Source organism: Littorina saxatilis, linkage group LG9 (genome assembly GCF_037325665.1).
Source record: "Littorina saxatilis isolate snail1 linkage group LG9, US_GU_Lsax_2.0, whole genome shotgun sequence".
Lineage (NCBI taxonomy): Eukaryota > Metazoa > Mollusca > Gastropoda > Littorinimorpha > Littorinidae > Littorina > Littorina saxatilis.
This window is the reverse complement of record NC_090253.1, coordinates 65,994,813-66,002,185: the sequence shown is the minus strand read 5'-3', so window position 1 is coordinate 66,002,185 and position 7,373 is coordinate 65,994,813. Positions and strand designations below refer to the sequence as shown.

Genomic DNA, 7,373 nt, shown 5'->3' with positions numbered 1-7,373 from the left:
CTTTCCTGGCAAAATTGCTTTGGCACAGTTAATAATTGTCTACCTATACCCGTGTGACTTGGAATAATAGGCCGTGAAAGGTAAATATGCGCCGAAATGGCTGCAATTACTGGCCGTATAAAATTTCATCTCACACGGCATCACTGCTGAGCGCCTAGAACTGTACCCACGGAATATGCGCGATATAAGCCTCATTGATTGATTGATTGATATATCATTATACAAACAAATGAGTTGGTATACAGTTGAATCACATGGAATAAAACCGGACTAAACTGGTGTTAACAGGTTATACTCCTTCAAATAAACAAACACGTGACATTGTACACACCTTTCCATAACTTTACCTACACAGCTAAGAAGTGATATTGGTCGGTAATTTGAACATAATTCCTTTTCACCTTTTTTATATATCGGAATTACATTAGCTATCTTCCATATTGCAGGAACTGTGGCTTCTTCGAGAGATCTGTTGAATAATGCAGTGAGTGGCATCGCAATAATATCTGCACATGCAGCCAGAACTCTATTTGAAACAGAATCAGGACCAGAGGCTTTGCGTACATCGAGATTCTTCAACATAGTAAGCACGTGAGCAGCATCAATAATCAAAAAATCAATGGTGGTATTCTGTTCTCTAACTTCAGGAACTTCATCATCATCATCATCCAATACCGATTGTTTTACAAAACATTCATTGAATACTGTTGCTTTTTCTACATTGGAATAATAAACACGGCCATTGTTTTCGATGGGAGGAAATTCATTTGAAGACATACCTTTGCGTGACATAAACGACTTTACTAATTTCCACCAATCTTTATTGCCAAAACAGTCTTGTGAACTAACACGATTATCCAATTCTTTTAAATATTCTGCTTTCCTCAATCGAATAACATCAGTTAATTTATTGCGAATTCTTCGGAAAAAATCCCAGATCCAAACAGAATTCAATAGTTTTGCTAATGTGTGTATCTTTTTCTTTTTATCAATCAGTCGTTTAATACCGTCAGTCATCCAGAGTGTATCCGCTTCTCTCACAGTTATTTCTTTAACTGGCATACACTGTGTAACCATATCCATTAGGGTATCCGAAAATGCCTCTGCTGCTTCGTCAATCGAACTGAGTGAGACCATACTCGTCCAATCCACATTACATAATTTTTCCTTTAAACTGACAACGTCCAATTTGGAATAATTATAAATCAACCGTTTATAACTTGCTTTCCCTATACTATTTCCTTTAACAATTGCAAGCGGGACCGAATGGTCACTGCAGATTGGCGGTAAAACCTGAATTTCTTCAACAATATCAGGGCTTGGTGTCAAAATCAAATCTGTGCACGTTGACGTTGTTTCTGTAATTCGTGTAGGTTGTTTTACTAACTGGAACAAACCATTTTTTATCATAATATCTTGCAAATTGAAACACGTACTATCAAGAACATCGGAATTAAAATCACCACAAACAATATACTTCATACCAGTCATACCGGCTGCACTGTGCCTTTAATAATTAGTGCCTTTGCTTTGTCCGGCCTTACACAATAGGGAGGCTTTTTTTTAAATCCTCAAAGGCGGCAGGCAGCGGGATGGGAATTAGCCTACAATAGATTAAAATACAGTTATAGAGTGCAGACACATTAGTATGCAAAGAACAACTTATCAGCGAGGATTTGATATGGGGACAAATGATGCAATTATTCACAAAAGGATAATAGTCCAGTGAATTTCTTTGTGTGTGTGTGTGTGTGTGTGTGTGTGTGTGTGTGTGTGTGTGTGTGTGTGTCTTCCTGCTGACACCAGCCGACACAGTGTAAACAGTTGCCAGAAGATTCATCAGTTCTGCTCATCAGGCCCGATTGAGTTTAACGTTTTCTGGATTTTACATACCTTTTTCGGAGCCTTGTGCTTATATGCTTTGTGAGTTAGTCATACCTTTTTCCAAAGCCTGTGTTTGTATGATTTGCAGTATTTTCAGGTACGCGTTTGTGAATTCGTCATACCTTTTAAATACCCTGTGTTCATGCGCTTTGAGATAGCTCAAGAAACACCTGGGTGTACCTGTTTAAAACTCTGTGTTTATATGCTGTAGCATGTTTGAAAGCGCGCCTTTTTGGATCCGTCAGATTTGTTCCCTCTTGGTTATGTCAGTTCTTTTCAAAACCTGCCTTCATATGTTTTGAAAGTTACAAAACGTAAAGGTTAGTCATACCTGTTAACTTTGTGTTCATAAACTTTGCAATTAAGCGTACACCTACGGGCATTCGTCGTACCTTTTTAAACCTTATGTAGACATAACCAAGCTAAGAAACGGTTACTCTCGCGGAAAATCGGAAGTCCCCAAAACAGGGAGACAAAATGACACGCTTTCACCTTGTGCAGTGAGGCAGTTCGAACGTGTCTTTTGTATTTTGTTGGTGTTAAAAACTGACCTACGATTAAAGAACAGACATCGGCCTCGAAGTGCACCGCAATTTTGAAGAATTCGTAGCCTTTTCTTGTTGAGTATTTTGTCTGCAAAATATATTCAGGATCATCAAGACTTGAAAAATAGAGTGCGCCCTGCAGAAACTACGATTTCTTGGTGGTTCGTTCGTTACTTTTACCGTCCTGATCACTTACATTGGCACCAGAGTGTGCGAACGACTCCAAAATGCAAATGGAACACACCAACCTCGCTACTTCGAAGCCATTTTCAGCAATCTCAGTCACTATTCATTTTTCAATCATATGGTTAGGTAAACTTATAAAGTCGAAAGATGTTCAAATTTCGCCGCGTTCCGGTCAGCCCAAACTTACTGGTCTCGGTAAAGGCTGATCAACTGTCATCACTTTCAATCTGGTCTCGGTAAAGGCTAATCAACTGTCATCACTTTCAATCTGGTCTCGGTAAAGGCTGATCAACTGTCATCACTTTCAATCTGGTCTCGGTAAAGGCTGATCAACTGTCATCACTTTCAATCTGGTCTCGGTAAAGGCTGATCAACTGTCATCACTTTCAATCTTGTAAGCCGTCCATGTTGAACATGTTGATATTGCTTTCAGCGACTTGTTTCACAGTTCCAGTCAAATGTTTCTGTGCTTTTTTGTGTTGCCCCTCCATCTTATTTTCCAACCTAGTGTTCGTTCCGTGTTGCTTTTGCGTTTTGTTGCTGTTTCCTGTTCAAGATTCCATAAGCGAAAATTCGTATTGTATTGTGCTGTCCTTGTATTGGTGAGTACAGAATTCTTTTGTGTTTTTTTAAACTTTGTTCATCTCACCACAGGTACTTTGTTGTCTAGGTTTCTGGAATCATCATGCTTTTGGTGGGAACTCTACTAACCGCTCTCTTCATCTACATGCCAATGCAACTCGTTAAGACTGAGGTCAACAGTAAAGTGTTCGCTCAGCAACCCGGGACATCAGGTGTTCTATTCACAGAATACACACTGTTCACTTCCCAAGAGGTCGCCAAGGGTGCTTGCGCGTCAAGGTGTCTTCGGAATGCACTCTGTCTGTCCTTCACCTTCACAAGGGTCGTGCAGCCGGGAAAGTGTCAAGGTCATAGCAAGATAATGACGTTTTCTGACGTGAAGGTCGCAGAGGTCGGGGCACAGACGTACGCTGTCAGAGAAGCAGAAGGTAAGCAATCAGCGTGGAACATGTGTGTGAGTGTGTGTGTGTGTGTGTGTGTGTGTGTGCGTGTGTGTGTGTAAGTGTGTGTGTGTGTGTGTGTGTGTGAGTGTGTGTGTGTGTGTGTGTGGATGTGGATGTGCGTTTGTGGATGTGGATGTGCGTGTGTGTGTGTGGATGTGGACGGTGTGTGTGTGTGTGTGTGTGTGTGTGCGTGTGCGCGCGCGCGCGCGCGTGTGTGTGTGTGTGTGTGTGTGTGTGTGTGTATATGTGTGTGCTTTCACCTCCAAATTTCAAACCAAACCTAACCGAACACTTCATATCCCCAATTCAAGGATGCAGCTCTTTGAATCAAGTTTAGCCTATTCTGACATCGCAGTATGGAACTCTCTTCAAGAACCTATGAGTATCAGTACATTCATTCGTAAAGTACTTCTTGTCGTATTTGATGACATAAAACGAACACTCATGGTAATGTAAGACTTCGTTACCTCATCTCATCTCATCTTATCTCTCGCTGTGCATCTCTTGGTGTGTTTCTCCTCCCTCTCCGACCCCGTTGTTGTATGACTGGAGGATAACCTAATTAACACAAGATGTATGTAACCACTGGGTGTTAAACAACAGAATAAACCCAAACTGTACCACTCTGCCTCTCTCTATGACATTTACCATTCCCCTGTATCATGACTACACTGGTACACTTCATTCAATTACCGTTGCAGAGTGGTGGGAGAAAAGTTGCAGCACTAAAGCGGATTGCGGGATCAACGCTTACGTGATATGTCGTAGGAACGTGTGCGTGTGCCCACATGGCTACTACGTCTCTGAGGGCCTCAACCAGTGCGTCAGCGGTCAGTATTCCTACTTGCATTCAACTTTGTGCAGACGTATGTAGCCACATGAGTATGAATAAATCCAAAAACAAAGAGACTGCCAACGTTCATTATTCAGAATCAAAAAAACAAGAAAGGTAATACTCATTCATTCGCTTGTTACTTCTTAACAAGCGGCCGAACATTCCATCAAGCTAAGTTATTGTTACGAATTGTTTGTCTGTGCACTTAAAAGACCGTTAGGTCGATATATTTTGTGACTGTAACGTATTGTTTTGTCAATAACAAACGTTCCAACAACTTACCTTTCTTGTTTATTTATTCACCTGGGTATGAGGCAACGGAGACTTGGCGCCATAGAGACTAGACAACAGGGAGACTTGGCAATAGGAACGTATAGCCATTAGACAGCACAGAGACTCAACGCGGACAATAGACGTAGCCACATAGATATGTGACAGCACAGAGTCTGAACAACAGAGAGACTGGGCAACGGATAGACTTGGCGATACGGACGTAGACACACATATATATATATATATATATGTCATCGATAAAGGTCAGCATATATACTTGCCAACAGAGAGACTGGTCAATAAGGTTAGTGTGTTGCAGCTTAGAGTCTGAACAACGGAGAGACTGGTCAATAAGGTTAGTGTGTTGCAGCTTAGAGTCTGAACAACAGAGAGACTGGTCAATAAGGTTAGTGTGTTGCAGCTTAGAGTCTGAACAACAGAGAGACTGGTCAATAAGGTTAGTGTGTTGCAGCTTAGAGTCTGAACAACGGAGAGACTGGTCAATAAGGTTAGTGTGTTGCAGTTAAGAGTCTGAACAACGGAGAGACTGGTCAATAAGGTTAGTGTGTTGCAGCTTAGAGTCTGAACAACGGAGAGACTGGTCAATAAGGTTAGTGTGTTGCAGCTTAGAGTCTGAACAACAGAGAGACTGGGCAATAAGGTTAGTGTGTTGCAGCTTAGAGTCTGAACAACGGAGAGACTGGGCAATAAGGTTAGTGTGTTGCAGCTTAGAGTCTGAACAACGGAGAGACTGGTCAATAAGGTTAGTGTGTTGCAGCTTAGAGTCTGAACAACGGAAAGACTGGTCAATAAGGTTAGTGTGTTGCAGCTTAGAGTCTGAACAACGGAGAGACTGGTCAATAAGGTTAGTGTGTTGCAGCTTAGAGTCTGAACAACGGAGAGACTGGTCAATAAGGTTAGTGTGTTGCAGCTTAGAGTCTGAACAACGGAGAGACTGGTCAATAAGGTTAGTGTGTTGCAGCTTAGAGTCTGAACAACGGAGAGACTGGGCAACAGAGAGACTAGACAGCAGGGAGACTTGGAAATATGAACATATAGCCACATAGTTATGTGACAGCTTAGATAGTTAGTTAGTTAGTTAGTTGTTGCTTTTTGGGTCCAGCGGACCATATAGGCCAAATCAGGACCCCTGACAGCTTAGAGTCTGAACAACAAAGATACTGGGCGACATAAAGACTAGTCAGACAACAAGGAGATTTGACAATAGGAACGTAGCCACAATGTTATCGGACAGCACATAGTCTGAACAACAGAGAGACTGGGCAACAGAGAGACTTGGCGATACGGACGTAGGCACATAGATATATGTCATCGATAAAGGTCAGCATATATATATACTTGACAACAGAGAGACAGGTCATTAAGGTTGGTATGTGGCAGCTTAGAGTCTGAACAACGGAGAGACTGGGCAACATAGCGACTAGACAACAGGGAGACTTGGCAATGGGAACGTATAGCCACATAGTTAGTGACAGCTTAGAGTCTGAACAACGGAGAGACTAGGCAACAGAGCGACTAGACAACAGGGAGACTTGGCAATTAGAACGTATAGCCACATAGTTATGTGACAGCTTAGAGTGTTACGGCTGGTACTTGTGTGTAAATGTATGTATGTGTGTCGTTAATACCCTATCAGAAAAATGCGTGTGTTATTCTGTTCACAAACTCCCGTCTCACACGCACACACAACACTCGAACAAAGCACAAAGACTAAACACAATTCCTGCCCTTTGCCCTCGTACTTGTATTCAAGTGATCACACATTAACCAGCAATCACAACAAAATATAAATATAATATCTCATCCACTCAAAAGACTCTTTCATCCAATATAACATTGTTATCTCGAGTAAGATGAAAAGAAAGTCTCTCCCTCGATGATGTCGTCCTTGTTGACTCTCCGTTGAAGCATCACACATACTAGACTAACTCACATGTCGACTCACAATTCAGTGGCCGTACACCTATTCTGGATTCATCCAATCCGTTGCTACACCACTTAGCTGGTTATCTTCGCTTGCTAACTCACAATACAGTGGTTACAAGTTATTCTGGATTCGCACAATCCTATTCCACATACACAGTTCTGTAGGTGCGCACTCTCTTCTAGGTCGCACATGTATGTTTACTCACGAATCAGCGGGTCCGACACTTGCACCATATCACAACATAATATGGGGTACACACCAGATGCAAGTTCTCCAGCGCTGCGTTACAACCCTGCGCCGACACTACCGGTCCTGGCCGCAAGGAGGGGACGTTCCTCTTCTCATCTCCTCTACCCCTCGGTCGAGCCGTCCTACTCCCACCGGAAAGCTGTATAGAAAGTTTATGCTACCGTAAGTTTCACTTCTAAGATAAACTTCTCCACACAATAATACTTCCATTCTTTCTCAGTATTATTCAATTATCCGCCAACTATTATTTACACCAGCTCATTTACAAGTAACTTCATTACAACAGAACATACCACACTCTATTCAAAATGGCTGACACAGCTCACGCTTTCCACCCATTTCACAACATGACTCTCACAGTCATTTCACAAGTTAAGGTTACTGAACAAAAATACAATTCAATAAATACCTGTATTCTCACAGCATTT

The 7,373-nt window shown here is 41.9% G+C and overlaps 1 long non-coding RNA gene across 1 annotated transcript; it reads left to right on the top strand.

Moving 5' to 3' along the window:
• The first annotated feature begins 1,822 nt into the window (after positions 1-1,822).
• On the top strand, positions 1,823-4,668 carry LOC138977512 (uncharacterized). Its single transcript, XR_011459314.1, has 3 exons — positions 1,823-1,923; positions 3,286-3,625; positions 4,342-4,668. It is a non-coding gene; the product is annotated as an uncharacterized lncRNA (long non-coding RNA).
• The last annotated feature ends 2,705 nt before the right edge of the window (positions 4,669-7,373 follow it).